Source organism: Octodon degus, unplaced genomic scaffold, assembly GCF_000260255.1.
Source record: "Octodon degus isolate 3935 unplaced genomic scaffold, OctDeg1.0 scaffold00003, whole genome shotgun sequence".
Lineage (NCBI taxonomy): Eukaryota > Metazoa > Chordata > Mammalia > Rodentia > Octodontidae > Octodon > Octodon degus.
In genome coordinates, this window is record NW_004524579.1 from 36714176 (window position 1) to 36737529 (window position 23354).

Below are 23354 nucleotides of genomic sequence, written 5' to 3' on the forward strand. Positions count from 1 at the left end.
ATGCTAGTTTATGAATCGTGTGCTGCTGTGACCACACCCTGCTTTCCTTTTCTTGTCAAAAGGAACTAAGGGTCCACAGAGATAGCTCAGAGGAATAAGCTCCTGCCTGGCAGGCGCAGGGTTCTGAGTTCAGTCCCTGGTACTGGGGGACGGAGGAGAGGGGAAGAAACTGCACCGAGACTTATAACATTCCCTGCAAGTTCAGCAGAAGCTGATTCTTCAAGTCAGGTAGAAGGATATAGATGATAGAGAAGTAGATGCAAACCACTTCTTCAATAAGCTTCAGTACAGAATAGCAGGGAGAGTTAGAGTTGGAAAAAAACAAACGTTTTTCCTTCAAAAATGAGGTTTTTGTATGTATTTCGTCAAGATAAGCACCTTACTAGACAGAGAGGGGAGTAAGCTTCATGAAGTGAAGTGTATGCTTATGTGAGAATGGTTATTAATTAGAAATCCAAATTGTCTTCAGTTCTATATTAATACTTGGGATAACACAACTATTAAATTAGTGCATTGATTTGCTAGGATTGCCAGAACAAAGGACTGCAGCTGGATTCCTTCCGTGCCACATGTTCATTTCTTACAGTTCAGGGGGCCTGGAAGCCTGAGCACAAGGTCTCAGCAAAGTGCTTCCCAAGGCCATCTGCCTGAACTGCTGACACCGTCTTCTGGTCTTCCCTCTGCACCTATCTGTGCACCGACTTCCCCTTTACAAGAACACAGTCACCTCAGAGTCATCCTGCCAACCTTATTTTAACTTAATTATCTCCTTAAAGATTCTATCCCGAATACAGTCCCATGGCGAAGTATGGGAGTTAAGCATATGAACTTGGAAATTCAGCCCATTGCAGTTGGGTACTGCTTAATGGGAAGCGTTGGTGTTTATCTTTAAGGAAACAGGCAACTTGTTTTAAAAATGTATATTTTCTTATTTGGGTATTTTTTTGTAGTAAAATGTGATAATTTTTTTAGCCTTCCACCAGCATACGAATCTGATTCATTGTATTTTGGAATTCCTGCCCTTCAGTGTAGTCTGCTTGCTGCCTTTGTGCCCTTAGCTGCCGAAGACTGAAACCCTGGGGTATTTCTGTTGCTTTAAGCATGAGACAGAACAGAGCCGGCACTGCCTGCCTGTCTTGGTGAGGATGCGTTCTCGAGCTGTAACCTGGTGCCCACAGCCCCACCAAGTCTTCAGTTACCTTCGCAGCCACGTGGCGCTGCTGGCTCCCCCACAAGCTGTCTGCTTTCTGCCACCCTGAGCATCCCAGGGATTGAGCATCAGTGGGAACTTTAAGGTCTCCTTTCTAGGTTTTTCTCAGCTGGTCTGCCAGGAACACTGTGTGAAGGAACATGCTTCCAAGCTGGAGTGAAGGTAGAGTTAGTTTTTGCTCTGAGTGGGAACATTTCCTGCAGCAGCAGCGGGATGTGGGGCTGCAGAATTCCAGAGCAGGCTGTGCTACCTTCAAGAGAAAAGAGGAATGTATAATGCCAGCCACAGGCCACAGGGAGCACACACCTTTGTGGGAATTCAGTCAAGGGCAGTTGGGTTACCCCTGAAGTGAGGCTCCAGGCCCCCAGTGCCCTGGGTGAGGTTCTTCCAGTGGCCTTCAGTGCCTCTGATCACACTTGAAGGCACACAGGTACGAACTAGAAAACTGACCTTGCAGATCTGCTGTCTGGGGCTGTCTCTCCTGGCACCAGACCTGCCCCTCCCATTCTGTTGTGTTGTACTTAGTACTTTTCTTCCCACCTTTTAATTTTTTCCATTCTAAGAATTGCCGGGAAGTCGCAGAGCTCAGCCTGCCTGGTATGGAGGCCTGCTTTGGGGAACAGGGCAGACATTGTTAGCTGTAAGGTGAGGGCCTGAGCCCTCCTGGAAAGCTGCGTGCTGCTCAGAAACTGCTTCAATTTTCAGAGAGCAGGCGGACCAGGCATTTACAAGCATGTGACTTTGCTTGTACCCTGCCCTGTGATAAGGCCTGGCCTCTTCCCCTCCACACCGAGGAGTGGCCCTGGGAGAAGAGATGCTGTGGGAACAACAGCAGGTAACTTAACTGTAGGGTACTGGGAGAGAATTTCTGCTAACTATTGAGCTGGGTGGAGTTACTTAATCCTTGTGCTAGGGGTGGAGCTTGACTCAACCCCCTTTTCCACCAACAAGCACTTGTCTCTAGCTGTCATTGAGGTGAATCATCAGTATAAGTGGCACGCTCTAGGCATTCCTGCTCAGTTGTGTTAAAACTTGCTGGTAAACCACACACATCTGAGGACATGTGTGTGTGGATACTGCTTTGAAACACAAAGGGCAGGAAACAAAGCAAAGGAGTCCCAGATTTTCAGCTACACTACCCCTTTCCAGAGGGACACAGGCTCAGTTTTTTGTGAGCCTTGAAGAACGTTACAGGTAAGACCAAAGTTACTCTTGTACTTTCATTACGTCGAAGTGTAACGTCTTTTGGCACAGTTTGATTTTGTTGTAATACTTTTTAGATCAGTGGCATTACCAAAAATTTTCATTGTAAGTGCTTTTTGGTGTTTGAGATTAACAATAGTTGGCTATTTTCTTCCTCATTATATGTATAAAAGGCTGGTAGACAAACTTGAAAACAGTTGTGATTGGATCTCTGATTCTCTGTCGTTTTCTTACCTGTCTTGACTGTTTAGGAAAATGTAGTTTTCTTCCCACAAATGAAAGCCAAATGGTTTTATCTTTTTGACATTGATGGAAAATGTGGACTCTTTATTTTCTATGAATAAGTTGTTCTCTGATTTAGAAATTACTGGTTTGAGAGGAAATAATTTGTGTTTTCCTTGTGTTCTGTGTTAGATGTCTATTCTCTTGAGTACTTCTGACTGGGAAATTTCTCTGGAGAAGGAAATGCTAGTTGTATTTGTCTTTAAATGAAATACCCTCTTAGGTCACAAGATGTTTTGTGGTTCATGTTTGAATATTTTTGGATCGTTACCAAAATCTGTATTCTCTTCAGTATTTGGTTTACTTGATTTCTACTGTGTGTTTATTACTGTTGTTGTTTACAGGACAGAAATGAAAGCCCAGAACATATTCGACTGAAATTTCCCCTGTATGCTTCATGATGAACACGTGATTTTGTTTCTTTACTGTTTCATTTGACAGTGACTCATAAACTGTTAGCTCATGAGCAAGTGTCTGTCTGTGCATTGCCAAATCCTGACGTCGGCATACACAAAGGCCACGCCTTCATATTAATAAGCCAGCTTACTTTCAACAGAGCATTCCTAATAACAGTAAATGTTGATTAAGATTCCCGAAATCTGAAACAATGGAAATGTTTCAACAATGTGAAATATCAAAGCCTATTGTCAAATCTGAGTTATTCTTTTAAAAAAGCACTTTCACATTGAAAAGTATATTATCTGTATTCATTTGAATTCGATTCTGTTAGTCAAACAAAGCAAACAAGTAAACTTATATGAAGGACTGTTTAAATGTGAATGCAAGGTAAACTGTTGCTCATGGGAATCTGAGATGATGATACAGTTATGAAGGAAAAAACCCCAAGATTTTCATTTAATTAGAAGAGACAAAAGAAATAAGGAATGGTTATCAGTCATAGATTAAGCCTTTTCATTGCTAAATTTCATAAGAATTAGCTTTTCAATTTAAAAAGGTTTCTGAGCCACATGTTACAACTAAATGTACATTTATAAACATGTTAAAGGTGTTCTCTTGTCGCTGTGAAACACCATATAGCAGAGACACAAAATGAATAGAAAAACAAAAGCAGGAGCAGGATTATCTGAATTTTCCCCACGAAGAATATGAACAGTGTATTCCAAAGTACTTTGTGACTGCGTTGATTGATGATAGGACATTCAGATAGCATCTCAGAGGTCATTGGTGAAACAGAAGGCTTTTCTGGTGGAGGGTTGTTTTAGGAAGGGAGAGCTAGTTTGTTTGTTTCCTTCCTTCCTTCCTTCCTTCCTTCCTTCCTTCCTTCCTTCCTTCCTTCCTTCCTTCCTTCCTTCCTGTTAGTGTTGACTTCATCAGTGTTTGTTTCTTACGCCTTTCCCAAATGGATGTGATAAAGACACTTCTATCCTTCCCTTCACCTTGATGGAAATCCTTTCCGTGCTGTGCCTGTGGGGGCTGGGGATGTTACAGTGTATGAGTTCCGTAGAGGGCCTCCCTGCTGCAGGTGGCCCAGAGCAAGCTTACTGAGTTCTCCTCGGGATCCCAGAAGCTTCTGAGGTCATTCACCTAAAGGTCAGTGGCAGCAACGTGTCTTCCCAGTGTGTTCACAGTCTATTTGGATTATGTCCCCAAGGGCTCTGAATTCCCTGGAGGGGAGGGTCACTTGGCACAGCTCCCCCAGAAAGTTTTTGTGCACGACCCACTTTTGTCAGTACTTTTCAGTACAAGGTGCATAGAGGGGCAGTGGGGAGCAGGTGGGCAGCTCCCGGCTGTGCCCCACACACCAGGCAGGAGACTTTGTTTCCTACTCCTCTGCAGGGCCAGGAATGTAGATCTTGTGGACCACCCCTTCATGCCCTGCCTTGGTTACCCAAAGAGGAAACCCACAGTAATCATGGGATCTGGTCTGATCCTCATGAGCTGTGTACTTTCTCAGCTGACACATGTGTGAGCTGTTTACTCATTGTAGTAGTTGTTCCTGCAAGAAGGTTAAATGTCTGACTCCTGATTGACATCACCTCTAAAAACAAACCATTGATTTTCTTCTAGAAAAGTGAAGAATGCATTGGAATCTCTGGAAAAGCACATGACATAACACTTCACAAAAGCAGTTAACAGTGAAACTTCAGACTAAGCGGGAAGGCTGACCTTTGATAGTCAAGTGGAATCAGTGGGTTTAGTAGAAATCAGCTCTATTTTCTGTGATGTAAGCTGTCTTGCTCACTCTGAGCTTACTCATGTGGCCTGCTGCAGCCAAGAAGATCACGTGTGCTTACAAAGCTCCTCCTCTGGCCAAGATTGGGGACTCAAGTCTTGTCCTGCTACCAGAAAGCATGTGGTCAGGGATTCTTAGGAAGAGGCTGCTCCACATCCTGGGGGTGTAATCTTCGGAAGCCTTTGCCAGTGAGGGGATTTGAACCTTCCAACTCTATGAGCAGAGTGGAGAAGTTTATTTTGGCAAGTATCTAACACGCTAAGTAGACAAACTTGAGACTGGAAAGGAAGTCAGACTTCATTATAGAAAATCGCGTGACAGGCTTGAAGGCATTGAAAAATATGCTACTTTTTCGCTCTTGTTTTGTTGAGATTTCCAGGGTTGTAATTAGATCTAATGTTACTCAGTGAGTGATTTATCTGAGCAAGAAGTGAGATTTCTCTTCGAAACTGTCCTGCCCAGTGTTATATTTGGGTGACTATTTACTGTAATTCATTGAATAGGTAGTTTAAATCATTTGCTTTGTTCATTGCTTAAAAATAATTTGTTTTATCATTAAAGATACTTGATGTGTCGCGTTATAGACACTGAAGAATATTTTTCCCCCTTATATGTGTCAGGATTTTTGTTAAGCTAACTTTTTTTTTTTTTTGTGCTGTAGCTCAAACCCAGGGTCTGCAGCTTCCTAAGTGTGTCCTCTCCCAGTGGACTGCACTCTCAACCCTGAGCTGACCTCTTTGCAGGTTCTCCCCCTTTTTATTCTTATTTTCACAGATTTATTTTAAAGTGTATACACTTAATAGCATTGTAACATTGGCTAAATAACATTTATCAAAGACAATTGAGATTTAATTCATGATTAATCAGAATAGAAAAGAGATCTTTTAGTTTTAATAGCTATTTTCTTTTTAAAATTCTTTGTATATTTATGGGAAGTCCCCCACCATAGGCAGAGTGGTTTTCCTCATGTGAGTGCCAGGGCAATTATCTGTGTTTCTGAGGAAAATACAGAATTACATAGCTGGAAAGATTATGAAAACTGAAGGAGCTCAAAGAATGAGCTCAAAAGGGTGTGGGGGGTGACAAGATGCAAGTCAGGGCTCTGTCAGCTGTGCAGAACCTGAAGTCCCTGGAGATGATGCAGTCTTCCTCTGCAGGAATGTTACTATTTAAATTTGATTTTGAATATGACACAGGACTGAAAGTTGGATGACAAAGCCAGCACTGGTTTAGCAATAGCCAGTTAAGGGCGACTGCACAGCGAGGTACAGCGCAGCAGAGTGGTGGCGCAACCCACAGCCCCTCCCTGGGCAGGGAGCCAGCCACCTCAGCCTCCCCATCTGCTCCAAGTGCAGGCCTCCCCATGGCCTCCTGTAATTGCCTAATTCTCGGTCACACCCGACTCACAGTTAAGTTGCTTTCTGTTGCCCTTGTGTACATTTACATTGGGTTTTACTTTTTTAAGGAGAAGAAAAAAGTGTAGGTTTGCAACAATGTAAAAAGCAACTTGGAAGCTCCAAATCGAGATGCAACAGCTAGGGGCTGTCGCCTCCTAACCTTAAGGTGAAACGCATTCAGCATTCATTTATTTAATAAATATATATTAAGCCCATGGAGGCCACTCCCCAGTATAGGTTCTGGGGAGACCAAGTGCTTATTAGGGTCTGGGCCCGTGACCTGCACAACTGTCTGTGGCCACCTGCACCTCTGCCTACAGGGAGCTTTAGACTAGTAGGTCTGAATAATCATAATATACTAAGTCCAAAGATAATAATCTACTTAGAGATAGTGGTAGGAATCATAAACAAAGGAAATCAGGGAGGAAATAAAATAACAATTACATGAGTAGGTAAGATATCATAGGATAATGCTATTCTGTTTTCTTCTGCACAGTAGCGCTTGCGATTGTCCAGCACGGCTGGTTTTGATTAGAATGTAAGTTATGAGTGACTCTAGATTAGTGGTAAGAAAGCTTACTTTTAGAAATATTTTTAAATGTTTCCACAGAAAACTGTGGCAGGCTGGGCCTAGCAGGATAAATGGGCATTGATCTCAGAATGGAATGAAAAACTATTTCCTGGAAAAGAAAATTCCCGGGCCGGGGAGATGGCTCAGTGGAATAAGCGCTTCCCTGGCAAGTGCAAGGGCCTGAGTTCAATCCCCAGTTCCACAAAAAAAGAAAAGAAAATTCTCACTCATCAGAAGTTACTCCGGTATCAACAAATCAATATTGTGCTGTAGGAAAATCCCTGCCTAGAGAAAGCCCTAGAATGAATGAATGATTCTGCTCTGCTAGGCATGTGGTAGTGTAGATACATAGGCAAAGAACTGGACTTGTGCCCGAATGCCAACAGCCAAAGAACTCTTTATCTTCTAGTTTTACCATTTGCCAAATGGGATTGTATTACACTAAATGACTTCCAATACCAAAGCTCTAATTTGTCTTTTCTTCTCAAGTTAAAATTTATTACAACAACCTGGTAAATTGTTACTTTGCAACTATAGAACAAGCGCTGAGGGAAAGAGTGAACGTGAATCCACTACATGTTCCTGAGACACAGCCCATTACTTCCTGACTTCTGCATTCAGGACTGCTAAGATGAACAAAGTCATCTATTCTGAGTTTCTCAAGTGACCATGGCATGAACTTCTGGGTTATGCGCAGGGAAGAAGACTGTAATCTAAACCTTAGTAGCTCCCCAAAGACAGGCTCCAGGGCTAGAGTCAAGGGGTGGTCCTGCCTGTCAGCTCTTGGACACCTGTTCATCATCTGATAGCAGCCAGTCCACATAATGGAATCATGATATTTGAGTAGCAGAGCCAAAAAATGCACTGGGCCTTTCTTACTCTGGAGTGCATGCCATTAGTTATGTGGCTAACCCCAACAAAACGAGGCAGCTCATCCTATATTTTATGAAAGGAACAGCTATTATCTATTTGTCAACCTCTTCAGTGAGCAATGTCCCATTTCCTTGAAGATGCTGCCCTGGTGGCCAGCAGCTGCCTCCGCACCAGCACTGGTCTCCTCGATCTGTGTCTGCCCTCTTTAGTGTGTTCATCTTGTACCTCTGTGTACTTTACTAATTTCTTTGTATTGTTTACTGCATGTACCCTTTTGCTAGAATGAAATCTCACAAGGATAAGTAAGAGGTTTTCTCTGTCTCCATCCCTGATTTTCAGGTACTTGAAATAGTGATGCCCGATACACACATAGTGGGTACCCAGGGAGTGTGAAGTGAAAGGAGAAATGAGGGAAGGGACCTCCACATAGCCTTCCTGCAGATGTTCATGGGGGCTTCGTGGGCCCGTGGCACACTGGTTTTCAGAGCTGTCAATAATGTGCTGGAGGTGAGCTGCCTCTGTTAACCTTACCCACCTCTGTGCATTAATATAACTGAAACAGGTGGGTGGCTTTCGCCACTTGGGGGGGTGGTCAAAGTCAATTAGACTTCCCTGCATGCTTTTATAAAGGCAGGAATTGGGCTGGCCAGATATTTCATAGGACTAAAGAGCCTGCTTAGGCAGAGCACAGCGGCTGGGGTTCAATCCCTGGTGTGCTGTGCTGGTCCTACCCCCGAGGTGCACTGAGAATGTGATTGAGACTGGGCCTGGTGGCATATGCCTGTAATCCCAGCGCTTGGGAGGCTGGAGATAGGAGGATCACTACAAGTCCAGTCTATGCAGTGAGACCCTATAGACCCTGTAGACCCTGTCCTAAAATACAAAAAAAAATACAAAAACAACCAAAAAATATAGGAATACAGTCTTACTGTCTAAATTTGTTTCTCTTTCAACTCTCAAGAATAAATCCTTTCCTTGCTAATGAAAAAAAAAAAAAAATACAAAAAAAAAAAAAAAAAAAAAAAAAAGATAAAGGCAGGAATTGCCTCTATTATAGAGTGGTCCGTCCACAGGTTGGTGGCTTTGTGCTGCTCCTTCAGGCCGTCTATAGATGTGGTAGATGCCTTCCCCATGGTGGATTTTTTTCTGCCTAATTGCCATTCTGGTTTTGTGTTCACATGTTGTAGTTACATGTCCTGCTGCAGTTTTACTTAGCCTTAATCCTTTATTAATGGGCTCTTGTTCAAACTCCCTAAGAGCAGATTATCCTTCACATTCAGTTTTTGTTCCATTGTTTCAGTTATAACATCAGAAGAAAAAAAAAATGAAGTGAGGATTGTGTTTGTCTATCCAGTTGACTCCTGTTCTTGCAGTACTTTTAAACTTTAAAATAATGCAAATGACCATGGCACAGAATATGGAATGTGCGTATTTCATGATGTAAACAGTAGTATTTTCCAGTTTCTACCAACCCTGAGTTTTAGCCCTCCCACATCACCCTGCTGGCCTCCGTGCTCAAATACCTCACGTGCCCTAGGCCATCACTGAGTCATGTGAAACAGATCCTCATTGCAGACCCAGTGAGTTACTGGAGTGTGGTACAGCTGACCAAGACATTGCTGTGCTTGCCACGAGCTTCCAGGCTAAGCAGAAAGGGATGATATATAAGTGGACCATTGCTAGTACTGATAGACTTCTGCTGACAGGAGCGGGGCTTGGTAGCCAGGACAGCCTCGCAGAGGTAAAAAAGCTTATCATTAAGGTCATGTGTAGGTGAAGGGGGACAAGGACATTTCTAGTAGAGGAAAAAGCATGGTGTCCTCTAAGCACGTCAAGTCAAAGTTGCTCTACTTGGCTAAATGTGTAAGACACGCAGGAAGTGGCTTTTCAGGGTAGGCAGTACCAGAGCTGGCACAGAGATTTTATACCGCAACAGTTAGGACTTTATGTAGGTTATAGAGAACAACTGCAGAGTGAGTGCCATATGTTTGGCTAAGAGATTCGAGTTAATAATAGGCTGCATTAGTAAGCTGTACAAAAGAAGAGGCTGGGGCTTGCTGTGAATTTTATCTTTGAAGTAATTTAGTGATGGGATTCGGATGGCCAGGAGGGGACTCATGAGCCCGCCTAGTATTCAGTCTGAGGCCCTGACTCAACGCCAGACTTGACCACCACTTCATGGTTAATAGTTGTGGAGGAAGGTAGGTGTGTGCTTGAAGGTAGGGGAGATGGGGACCATGTGAGCCCAGCCTGGGAGAGCTAACGATGAATCTTCCGGGGAGCATCCATGTATAACATGGCGATGTGGAGTCTGAGTTCTTTATAAGAACCCACGCAGTCTTGTTCACCAGCAGCTCTTCCCCAAAGGAGTCGCCATGTCCCAGTCTCCTTAGAGCCTTACCACTCCCTCCAGCAGTTTGCCGTCCCCTTGTGAGCTTTTGGCATGCACGGCTTCAAGGTGCACCTAACACCTACAGAATCAGCATCAACCTACAGTTTAACCAGATCGCCAGCTATTTCTACACATACAAAAGTGCTGGACCAAAACTGTTTCCATACTATAGACCATCTTTACTGACTGGATGGAAGGAGGACTTTTTTTTTCTTCTTCTTTTGGAGTCTCCATGAACCCCTTTCCTTTTTAGAAATACTTAAAATGATAGAATATAAGATAGAGTGTAAATTAAATTAACTATTGATAAGTGGTATTTGGGCAGAATGTGTAGTTGTCCACACACAGTTAACTAGCTCTTCCGTATAAATGGTGAATGTCTGCTTATGGGTTTGTGCTCACTGATAAGGAGGCCTCAAATTGCTGTCTTACTACAGCTGTGTTTGTGTTCTCCAAAGAGTAGGCAAGCCGGGGTGCCTCACATGTCACCTAGCTCTGTGCCCTGAATGACCCCATGGGAAGCAAGCACGTGTGTCTGGTAACGCTGCTGTATTCCCAAGTGCGCCGACTCGATGTCACTATCATCACTATTTTGTAGTGTCTTGTTCCACGTCAGCTGTGCGTTGGAGACTAATACAGTGACTGTACGGTGACCGTGTTCTCACTTTTTTGCATCAGAGCTGTATAAGAGTGAGTTTGGTATGTGAATATTCACATCTGGATGGAGGCTCACGCATCTTTATTTTGAACAGTAATTTTCTCAGGGTTGGCAGAAACTCAGCCATATTTTATGAAAACATAAAAAATGACATTGAGAACTTAAGCAGCTAATTTTTATTTTTTTAATTGACATTTTGGTTTTCAGTGAGCTGTAGATCCATTTTTGTAAATGCACTCTTCAGTTTATAAGTGACTACCAGCAATCTAATCATGGTTTCTGGAATTATTTTTTTCTACATAGATTAGTCTTCAAAGATTTATATTTCTTTTAGATTTGAATATGTAAGCTACTCCTCCCACAAGGGCATAGCAACTTCGTTTCAACTAAAAAGTTCACGATTTTAGAATAGCCAAAGTGGTCCACGGTTTTAGATGTTGGTAATAGGATACGTTATGAAACTTTTTTTCCTTGTTTGTTTGTTTGCATTTTTCTGTTTCTTGGCACTGGAAAATGACCGTATAGTTCTCATACTGTGAAAAAGTGGTAGGAACTGAACAAGTTCAAGAAAATGTGGTCTAAGTGGAAAATACTCTATATGTGGTTACTCATTATTATTTGTGATAAAAGTGCTGAGAATCCCAAATTTGACAACTCAGGCAGGATAGTGTTTGTAAACGTGTAACCCTGGGGACAAGTTGGTGTGTATCAATGATTGGAAAGAAGTCAAGCAACCAGAATCTATTTTTTTAAAAAAATGTATTTAGTACAGTGTCTCACTACGCAGCTCAGACTCATAGTGATCCTCCTGTTTTCACCCTCACCAGTGCTGGGATTAGAGGTGTGTGCCACCACACCCAGTCTCAGTGGCCTGCTCAGTGCTCCCAGCAATGGTGCAGGCCCTTCCTATGGTGCTGGGGATTGAACCCCAGTCCCTGCACTTGGCTGTCTTGCCAGCCACAAAATCCATTTCTTAAAGACTCAATTTTTGTGCAGAGTTTCATAGAAAATTCACAGGAGTCTCAGATATGAGCAGTTCCCTTAACTGACTTGCAGCTGGCAAGAGAGTTAAATATTTACCCTCTTGAAAAAAAAAAAAAAAAAAAAAAAAAAAAAAAAAAAAAAAAAAACCAGAAAGTACATGATTAGATAGAAAGGAATTGTCTAAATAGTCATGACTGCAGGAATTCAGAGAATGGGGCTGGGAATATAGCTCAGCAGCACAGGCACCTGAGTGGCAAATGCAAGGTCCTGAGTTCAGTTCCTTGTGCCGAAAAGAAAGAGTTCAGAGAATGGAAAACTTGGTTATGAAAGAGTGGTTTGCCGTGGGGAAGATGATTAGGAAGAAGCATGCTGGCTATCTGGAGCCTCGATGAATGAAGAAGGGAATGGAAAGGAAGGAAACCTAGGATGAGTGTATAACTGTGAGGAGGAGATACTGGGGCTGAGGGGTCCTAGATGGACATATTTGGAAGACCAAACAGATGTGGCTGTAACTGGCAAGTGCTTTAGGTTGGGTGCTCTACTTACTGCTCACTAGCGATTCAAAAGCATAGAGCGAAGGTAAGAGGAAGCCCCCTGTGTTCTGTTTGTGAAATGTACTGGAGGTCTGAACTCCACAACTGTTACGAGAGAGTACATTTTGTTCCCAGGACATTCTTTTAAGCTGTGACATGTGCTATTTCTTTGTAGTTATTTAACTCTTTCTTCTTCAGGATTTTAGAGATAGAAGAGACACACATATCTGTAAAACAAAAACATCTAGCTAGCTAGCATAGATTGTTAGTACTCAAACATACACTCTTGCAAGGCGCTGTGTGCTTGTGTGACCTATACCCTGCTTATGATGGTAGGACCAGTGCTGGGTTCTAGAGATACCCTACTATATCCAGTTGTACTTTACCCAGTATTTTAAGGGAGGATTGGAAAAGACCTGGGTGCCCAAAGACTTCTATCAATTTAACTGGGTTGAAACCATCAAGAACCAAAAGCCTAAGGAACCAAAAATGCACACTGAAGGAAAGATGGCCTTTGTCTAAACGGTGCTACAAAAATTGGGCATCCACATGCAGAAGATTCAGTCTAGCCCTGTATATCTCACCATATACTAAACTAAAATAAAAATGAATCAGAGATCTAGATGTTAAAACAAACAACCTCCTGGAACATAAAATAGGTACAGCTCTTGAAGACATAGGCATAGGCAAGGACTTTCTGGACACAGCCCCAAGTGGCACAAGAAATAATACTGAGAATCAACATATGGGATGATATCAATTTAAAAAGCTTCTGTAGATCGAAGGAAACAACCAACAGAGTGAAGAGAGAACCTACAGAATTGGAAAAAGGTTTTGGCAGCTAGTCCTCTCTGTATAACATGTAGAGTATATATGAAGAACTCAAGTAATTAAGCACGTCCCAGAATAAAAGACCCAGTAAAAAGATGGGCAACAGAAATATATAAGCACTTCTTAAAAGAAGTACAAATGGCCCATAAATGTATGAAAAAGATACTCAACATCGCTGGCCATCTGAGAAATGGAAATTAAAATTACACTGGGGGGCCACCTTACTCTAGAAAGTAGCTATCATAAAAAATATAACAAATGCTGGCAAGGCTGTGGAGCAAAAGGAACCCTGCAGTCTTGTTGGTGGGAGTCTAAACTAATACAACCACTTGGGAAATCATTATTGAGATTCCTCAAAAAACTAAAAATAAATGTTCCATTTGACTGTGAGCCATTCTCCTTCTTGGTATTTCCCCAGAACAGTTAGCGTTGTCATACTGCAGTGACATATGTGTGCCCATGGTTCTAGCAGTGCCATTTAGAATAGCCAAGCCTTGGAAATAATTTATGTGCTTATCAAAAACTGAATAAGAAAATGTATTTATATACAATAGAGTAATATACTGCCATAAATAATTATAAACTGGAGGCATTTGTAGATAAATTGATGTACTTCAGAATTGTAATACTAATTGAAATAAAGCACACACAAGTTTAAATAGTACATTGTTTCTTTTATATAAGAAATATAAATAAAGAGAAAAATAAAAGATCAGATTGTTTTCAAGTGGGAAGAGGAAGAAGAGTGGAGGGATAGGAGTAAACAAAGAATTACAGTGTGCTGTGCACGTGGGCAGACTCCATAATAAATGTGCTCGTCACATACTATAAACATGTACTAATAAATAATACCATTAAATTTAAACAGATAAAATTGGGGAAAAGAGAACCAAATATCTTTCCTTTCTTTGATGCTTCAGACATAGGAAAATCTCCAGCGTGTTAAGCTCTGTAGACGCAGGAAGGAGTTCGTTGTTTGTGGTGGGGGTAGATCAACCACGATTTTCAACGCGATGAGGGCTTCATTTCTTTTATAAACTTTCTTCTTGGTACAGTGCCTGAGTATATGCGTTCTGAATGCGAGTGCCTGCTATATATTTATCTGCCTAGCTGAGAAATATGTGCCCTGTGCCGCTCGCCCCCTTAGCCTTGTAGCAGGGCTCTGTCAGAGGCCACCCCTTGCTCTGTTGATCATGACACTGGCAATACAATGGGTTTCCTCTTGCTTTTTAAATTGCATTTTACAAAGTCTTGCAGTGATAGAGTGAAGCGCTTGGTATAACAGGAAAGTCCTCTTGTGATTTGTTTGCATGCTTACAGACTTACAGATAAAACTTTTAAATTATTTTTCTGAGAGTTGAGGCAAGACTTTCATCTGTTTGCCTTCCCAAAGACTTCCAGGATTTCACAGGCACTTTCAGGTGCAGGCTAATTGTGATTGGAACGCGCGAAGGGTTGGCAACCCGGGTAGATCCACAGCCTTTTATCAGCAGTTCCAACGGCCAGGAAAGACCTAGAAACTACACACGTTCGTGTGGGTTTGCAGGAAATCTGTTTGCGAGCAGAACCTGATGTGAAGAGACTTTGAAAGTGTTGTGGGCTCTCTCTCTAGTGCTGATTGAAGCTGTTCATGCATGTGGCTGCACAGATACCAACGTCTGAGTGTGGTGCCTGCGCCAGTCCCTGTGAAGATGTTACATATAGTTGGAAAAATCACTGAGCCATCTTCCTAAAATGAGGGGAAAAAATCAGACATCTATATCAGGTTTGGCCCAAAAGGGTTTCTAAAAAAGGCTGCTGAAACAAAGCACCAGGAGCAGAGTGGCTAAAAGCAGAAATTTGCTGTCTGATAGTCATGGAAGGCAACATTCTGAGATGGTGGTATTAGCAGGGGTGTTCTCTCTCTCTCTCTCTCTCTCTCTCTCTCTCTCTCTCTCTCTCTCTGTGCTCACGCGCTGTCTGTCTCTTTCTCTTTCTCTTTCTCTTTCTCTTTCTCTTTCTCTTTTTCTCTCTGTCTCTGTCTTCATCTCCATCCCCTTCCTTCCCTTCTACCCTCCCTCCCTCCCTCTCTATATCTTGCGCTCTCTCTGTTTCTCTCCCTTCTTTCCCTCTCCCCCTCCTCCTCTCCCCCTCCTCCCCCTTCCCTCCCCCACCCTAACTCCCTCCCACTCCCCGCCCTCCTTCCTGGCAATGCTTGGCAATCCTTGGCTTATATAGATGGATGATTCAGTCACAGAACTATGTCTTCCCTGAGTTTTCATGTCATCTTCCCCCTTTGTGTCTCTGTTTCTATGTTCAAATTTCCCTTATGCATAAGGACACAGTCAGTGGATACAAGTAAAAGCGAACTGTGGTCTGAAAAGGAATGAGTCTTCCAAATTAATTGTTTTCCCTCACTGCTCTGTTTAGATAATAAGACTGGATCTTCTGGTGGTTCTGTCTTTAAGAACTTGCCTCCTTGTCTGGTGTGACAAAGCTGAGTGTATGGTGCACTTTGGCATCAAGTTTAGCATCTTCTGTCTTCCCAGTGTTGTCTTCTCCTGGATCATGAGGAAAGAAGTGAAGCTATCCAGGGAACTGGCTTTCAGGATCATAAGAAAATAATTCTGGTCCTTGGGGTGTGTGTGTGTGTGTGTGTGTGTGTGTGCGCGCGCACGCGCGCATGCGCGTGTGTGTGTCTGTGTTTTAAGCATGAACAAAGCCATCTTTTAAAAGACATGTATAATATAAACAGTTGAGAATGTATCCTTGGACTTAAAAAAAAAAAAAAAGCAAAGTTCTACTTGGTTTGACTTCTGTGATGGAACAAATGAGCAGGTCTGGTAACTCAGTCTCCTACCAGGCTCTCTGAAGGACAAGTGAGTTAACATGGTCGTATCTCGGGAGTTTTCTTTTCGTCTTACTTCCTTTAAGACTGAATTCTTGAAAGGCTCCTTGGACAGATAATTTTTTTTTATGTGTTGTGCAGGTCCTAACTTGCTCTTCTCCCCCTGGTGCTGACTGATAAATTATAATTACAGATAAGAGTTGTAGATTGCTCTTCCTATGACCCTGGTAAATGTGTGTTGTGTCAAATAACCAGGTTAAGCCCTTCAAGAGAGACAAAGTCCTTGGAATTCCATGGGCTGAAGCTGACCCTAGCCCCTTTCCATTCTCCTTATTGAATTGAGTGAACTCATTATGCTGAATCCTGGAGAAACCAGGAGGGAAAAAGGGCTTCTCGGCCCTTCCCAAAGTGGGGTGCACAGGTAAGCCAAGTGCTAGAGATGTATGTACCTGGGAGCCTCTGAAGTGGACCCTCTGGGATTGAGCACAGCCTTCCATATGACTTCGATGCCTGCCTTTCAGACCTTCTGTTCCAAAGATTGCTCCTCTCCCAGGCTTCCTCAGTCACCTCAGCTTCTATGGCCCTGTGTGTAGCACCAGCATCCTCTGATGCACCTGCAACCAAGAGCTTGTGTGTGTTGGAAGTGGTTCTGTGCTTATCCTTTTGTACAGCTACCGCCAGAGAATTGGTGCTTCTAGCGCCTGCAGGAAGGGAGCCCTCCTTAGCTACATGGAAGAAGACTGCGCAGAGGCTCGTGAGACAGTAACAGGACTGGTGTGGAGCATTGCAGTTCCTCCACAGTAGAGCGCTCTCACTTCCTAGCTTTTTGTAGGAGTAGCAGTCTCCGTGACACAAGACTTCACATGACAACTGCCTATGCACAGCATACGTTGCCCTCTCTAACCTAGATGATTAACAGCTTTAGCAAGTTTCCTATTTTTGCTAGAATGTACAATATTACTCAGAGAGTAAAACAAGTGATTTTCAAGGAACTTCTTTAGAGATGATTTAGCATCAAGGACTCATAATCATTTAGGACCACAGTTGTTAAAACCAGGCTGACCAGCCTAGATCCATCTCAGCCAGCCCTGCTTTCTCTTATGATCGGAGCCTGGAGGGACAGTAGCTGGTGAGGCCACGGCCCTCTTCTGGTGTAGGTTGTACTTGATACAGTGTTTCTCATGTGGCTGAAGTTTCTGTAAGGCCTATTACAGATCGTATATTAAGACACCGTTCCTTTATACTATGAGGACTGATCACAGTAGCGTGAACTTTGTTGTTCCATTTCTAATCTGAGAAATCCATATCTTTTTATCTGTAAATGTATTGTTTTTGGTTTTTCTCATACTGTAGACATTGAGCTGACATTACATATTCCCCGGATGTATGTTTGCTCTGGACATGGCTGTGCACATGTGTTCTTTCATTCCTGAATTATGTTTTTAGAGGATGTCCCTTCCTGTAAAGCCTTGTCGATTCAATTTGGAAATTTGGTGATTTTCTTGATAGTAAACAAATCCAGACTACGCTTTCTCATAAATATGCATAGGAGAATAGCACATTTGAGGCCTCTGACAGAGTGAGATTTTTGACCCACACCCCTGCGAAGTGATAATGCAGGAAATGCCGCATGCCTACACGGTGCTGAAGTTTCGCTTCCTTGGCAGGAGCTCCCGTACAGAAATCCTTGCTGTTACCTTGACCGTGAGGCTTGTGCACTAAGAGGACATTTGTATGGGTATTAGGTTAAGGAAACCGAAACATACCCCTGGTCTCCCACTAGTGTACAGTATCATATACTTTTTTAAAAGGTTCTTGGAGATGTTTGCCCTGTTACTTAACTAGGAAGCTATTAAGTCAGAGATTAGTGTTAATGTTGCAAATTACCTTTTGCCTATTCTTACTTTACTGGCACAAATAAGATTTTTTTTTTTAAGTTTAAATTTTCTAATTGGCACCATCTATTTTGGACCATATTGGAACTAGGTGTGTCACTTGTCAATGTTGGCATCCCAGATAAATAATGATGCATCTGTGTCACTTGGAAAGAGGATGAGAGTAAAGAAGCAAAGTAGCAATGATCTCATTAGTACTGTGATACAGTGATGCATGGCTTAGTATATTTATACTGTTGTAATTTTGCTTTCTTCTATAGTTGTGATAGTACAGAATATTTTATTCCTTAAAGCACAGGTGGCTGTCAAGTTTAACATTCATGTCATTTAACAAATATATAACATACTAAGGTAATTTACTTACATGCATACGTGCATTCTGTCCTTGCCATTCTCTTCCCTTTTTAAAAAAAAAAAATTAAGGTTTTAAAACTTTGTTTAAAATCTGTTTTAAATCTTTGGCACCTCAGGGAGTGGCACTGCACACTGGCAGGTGTACCTCTGGACAAAAGGTGGGCTTTGGAAGCAAAATGAGGTTCAAAAGTTGGCTTCACGTCCTTTTATTGTCTTCGCACCTGTGAGGTGGGGTGCTGGACACAGTTGGCTTCTCTCTGAGGTCGTGGGGATGGGAGGAGGCAGGTGACTAGATGGTGCCGCACACAGAAGGTACTTAATAAGTGATACTGAAGTTATCACTGCTGCTCACAGTTTCCCCTACATTTTAGATCACCTTAGAGAACCCATGTGTAGACTTCTTAATGTATAACAGTGTGCCAGCTTTCATAGAGACAGATCTGCATCATAAACTCTCCTTTTTGTCTGTGACGTCCTTGGAGGATAAAAGGCAACTCTGAGGGCAGGATCTGCATCCCTTTGCCTTTTCTCCACCGTGGTGTGTACCAGATTTCTTTGCACATGATCAGCTCTCAGTGACTTTGAGAAATTAAATCCATTGTGAAAGTTTTCAAAAATATGTTAAATTTCTGGTTTTTATTGCCTTAGAAGATACTGACTCTCTTTGGCTATATTAAAGTTTTAATAGCATAAAAAGAAAAGTATCATGCATGAAGAAAACACACAGTAGGTGGACTAAGCACCTGCTTAGGCAAGTGCAGGGTCCAGGGTTCGATCCCTGGCACCACATGCCATTCTGGCCCTGCCCCTCAGCACACTGAGCCAGCTGCAAGACTGGGCATGGTGGCATGTGCCCATAATCCCAGTGCTGGGGAGGCTGAAAACAGGAGGATCAGTACAAGTCTGAGCTGCATAGTGAGGCCCTACACGAAATACAAAAAGAATAAGAGAGACAGACAGACAGACATAGACAGATAGACAGAAAGACAGAAGAGCAGAGCAGAGAGCAGGGCAGAGAGCAGAGCAGAAAGCAGAGCAGAAAAGACATAGGACATAGTGGACTATGTTGATTTATCATCATAGGCAAGTCACTGGCTGTCATCTTTTGCAATTATATAGATATTGTAGTAATGCATAGGTAAAATTTGGCTCTTTAGTGACTTACAATATGGACACCAGAAGAGCACACACTTGGATTGAATGGACATCTTTTCCCCTAACAAACTCCTTTTAGTTGCTTCGCGAGTTGCTTCTTATATGCAGAGCTAGGAGACCTGTGCATGTGTGTGTCAGAGATGAGAGATACGCGTGCAGTTGTCCTGGCTGCCGGACTCGCTGTGATCTAAGTGTGGGACTCGTGAGTGGCTGGTTGTGGATGTCAAGGAGGGTGTAGGGAGGGAGCCAGTCCCGGCTGGACACTTCCGGAGTGACTATGAAGACTGTGGGACACAACCAGGGTGTGAAAACCAAAATCATAGCTAATGTATCTTAAGAGTATTTTTTTTTTTTTTTTGGCAAGAAAATGACTATGCTGTCAAGTTTTCATGCCCTTTATAGCTAATTAGGAGAAGTATAGAAATGAATTTGCATCTACTCTGCCCTATTTCACTTTTTTTTTTTTGTATTTTAGGGAAGAGTCAACAGGGTGTTCAGGGTCTCACTACTAGATCAGACTCTTAGTGATTCTCGTATTTAGAGCCTCCCAAGAGCTGGAATTACAGGTGCATACCACCACACCCAGCCTCAATTGCTGTCTCAGTGTGCCCTGGGGGTGGGGCCTGTATGGCAGGCCCAGGGATCAAACCCCTGGCCTCTACCCCTGCTTGCAGGTACCTTAATCTGCTGAGCTATTTGGCAGGCCCTACTTTTTTTTTTTTTTTTTTTAACTTACATGTGTTACAGATTTTCAAACCAATAATAGGTGATTAGCAATGGTTGATATATTATCTATTTTATTTATTGTTTATTACCTATCTGTTGCTCAGATTAGCAGATATCATTATGTAAGATTGGACATATGGTTGGATATTACCACTTTTGCTCTTATATTTGTTGGAAAAAATCACATATATTTAGGAACATAAGGACCCATTGACCATATTAGTGATGAGTGATACTTTTGAACACATTCTTCATAACTTTCACTAAGTTTTGAGTGCTGTAAGAGATGTGCATATTATTTAAGAAATTCTCAGCAGGCATTTGTGGAAGACAATTTTCTGGGTAGGAAAACTATGCAAAGCCACTTTGGGTTTGTTATTGAGGACTTGATTGGCAATGAAATTTCAGGGTCAGTGTCTCACTGATTAGTAGATTGTAATTAAACGTGTGTATAAATGTTACTGGCATTTCTGTAATTTTTGTATTTATAAAATTAGTACCTGCTTATAGTGGGAAATTTAGAAAACCAGTAAAACCATAAAGGAAATCAATATAATTCATAAGCTTATCATCCAGAGAGAATGACTTTGCACTAATTTTTTATGGTAAGAAAGGGATAGCAGAATTTTTAGATTCTGCTTATTCTTTAATATTATAACTGGAATTTCTTTTTAAAGTATTCTTTAAAAAATATGGTCTTAATGATTTATAATATTATAGCATATGATTATACCCTAATTTATTTAATCACTTCCCTATTGCACCAGTAGGTTATTTCTGGCTTTGTTTTATATGTGATGTTGTAATGAGCATTTTGACTGATAACTACTTACTCACCTCTATGATTACTTCTTTGGGATTAATTCTCAGGAATAGATTTGCTGAGTCAAAGGGCATTGTCTCTTTGAATGCTCTTGATAGCTTTTCCTTATTACTTTCCAGAAAACTTGTAATAATTTGTTCCTTTCAGTAGGAGAGTGTTATATTGTCTGATTCTCTTTAGAATGTGTTACATTGCTTTCAATCTTAGATAATTTCTGAGATTGAAAGCTTCAGGTTCAGTATTATTGCATGTCTTCCTGTGTTTTATCCCTTTTCACACTTCCTAGTATTTGCCCCCTTCCTTGACTGTATTTTGCAAGTGTGATTTATTGAGGCTCTAAGTAATTTGTGTGCAACTGATGATAATAGTAAAAATGACAAAAAGAATGAGAAGACCTTCAACACAACAGATTATCATTTAGCAATACAGACTTACTGGTGAAACTTTCTCTGGGTTTGGTGCATGTCTCAGTGTGTCAGATAGTGACAATCAGTTTGATTTATCTTCCAGTTGTGGAGAACCACACACTGACCTTTTCTCAGACTGCCTTCAACAATACTGGGCACATTCCTTCCACAGAGAGAATGACAGTTCCTTCAGGTGTGGCCTTACACTCCCCCAGGAGCCAGATCTTTCTTAGCATTCTTCTGATGTGCAAGCTTCCTGGAAAAACGCCTTATAGCTGGTAAACAAGGCAGTGTCACTGCAGCCCAGCCTAGATGTGGTCTCACTGCAAAACTTGCCCAGTTCAAGGAAGCTTCTGCCCTCATCTCCCTGACCTACCCCCTGCAAATATGTGGATCTCAGTGAAGACTATTTATTTGGACAAAAATGAGTAAATAACAGGTGCTATAAAAATACAGAACACTTCAAGATATTAAATGGAGTTGGTCGGGCACTACTATGTCCGGTTGGGCTGTGCTTGTTTGATAAAACAGGCACAGAGAAACTGTGTGACATTGACATTGCCTAGACAAAGGAGCCAGGAAGTGAGCTTTGAAAAGCTAAGACTTGAGCCCTGAAGGGGCCACCTGCCTCTTGTGGTCTGAACCCAGACTGACTCTTTTCCTTGAGTCCCCACACTGCAGCCTGGCCATACCTTAGTGCTCAGAATCCCCACTCCAGCTCATTGCTGGGCATTTATCTCTTCCTGGAATCCCTTCCCTGGAGCTTGGCCTTTTCTCTCAGACTCCTCTCTGGCAGTGGTGCCCAGCAGAGTGACATCATTTGGGACACAGGATGAGTGCAGATAACCAGGTCTAGGGTGAGGCCAGGAACCCAGATTCCTCGGGACCGCTGGCTTGCATAGGTCAAGGACTTCTGCTGCTTATCCTTGCATCCCTGGGTTCTTGACATTCTCTGTCACATCTGCATTGCATTTCTTTGTGCTCCATTCAAATTTGGTTTTGTTTCTGGCGCTGTATCCTTGCCTGACATATAGTAGAACTTGGTAAGCAGAAGGTCGTTTGAATCCTAGTATCAGTTTGTCGTCTCCTTGGAAAGGCTGAAAGGAAGAATGCGAGGCTTTGGACTAAAGGTTTGCAGACTGGAGTTTTTTTTTTTGTTTTTTTGTTGTTTTTTTTTTCTGATCCACATTGTCTTATGAAGCATTGAGCTTTTTGCATAATCATATTAATGCTATCCCTGAGTTGTATTAAACACCAGCCACTAACTAGGTTCCAGGAGTAAATTGTTGTAATGATGACCTGTTGAACATCCCGACCCAGATCTCCAGAAGGCTTTGGTACCTGTGAATAACAGGGAAGCACATACTAGTTAACAAGCTGTGGTTGGCCAGCACCTAGCTTTGCACTGTGTGGTAAGTCAGTGTCAAGTCAAATCAGCAATCAAAGCAGAAAGTAGGGACTGAAAAGAAGCAACTAGAGAACCTCAAATGTCTCCAGGGAGGAAGGACAATATCAATTGCATATGATCGCTGTCATTTATAGGTGCATGTACTCTGTCATGCTGTGTTGGGTACTAGTGTTAGTACATGATTTTCTCTGTTCCTTCTAGTAACTCTGTGAGTTAGGCATTGTCAATCACATTTTATTCACGAACTACCAGAAGAATTCAGTCCCAGCAGAAAAACAGGAGGGTCCTGAGAGCTATCTGAGCCACTGTTTGCCTCTCCCTTTGAGTTTATGCTGTCCTGGCTTTCAGCCAGCTCCTGCACCTTGGCCTTTGTTTCTTTCTTCAGACCATATTTCCTACCAGGAAGTTTCTTGACCAATCTTCCCTGGGTTGGTCATACCCTGGTGTCTATCTGGGTGAGCTGTGGAAACATTGTATCCTCCGACATGCCTTCCTCTTTACAGCTGTGAGATTTTGTCCTGCACTGAGTGACCCTTCCCACACTACAAGGGCATGTGTCACTTTGTGAGCTAAGGAGGGGTTACAAAATGAGGTGAATGAATGACCAAGAGAAGAATGTGGACCTTATTAT

The 23354-nt window shown here is 42.3% G+C and overlaps 1 protein-coding gene across 6 annotated transcripts in view; it reads left to right on the plus strand.

Moving 5' to 3' along the window:
- The window catches only part of Nedd4l (neural precursor cell expressed, developmentally down-regulated 4-like, E3 ubiquitin protein ligase), a 342174-nt gene that overhangs the window by 170947 nt on the left and 147873 nt on the right, over positions 1-23354 (plus strand). Inside the window, exon 1 of one of the 6 annotated variants that reach the window (XM_023715299.1) lies at positions 2278-2404. The exons of the other annotated variants lie outside the window; for them this stretch is intronic. The gene's annotated coding sequence lies outside the window, so the exon portion shown is untranslated. Of the gene's footprint in view, positions 1-2277; positions 2405-23354 lie in introns of those variants that run through there. 6 annotated transcript variants of the gene reach the window in all.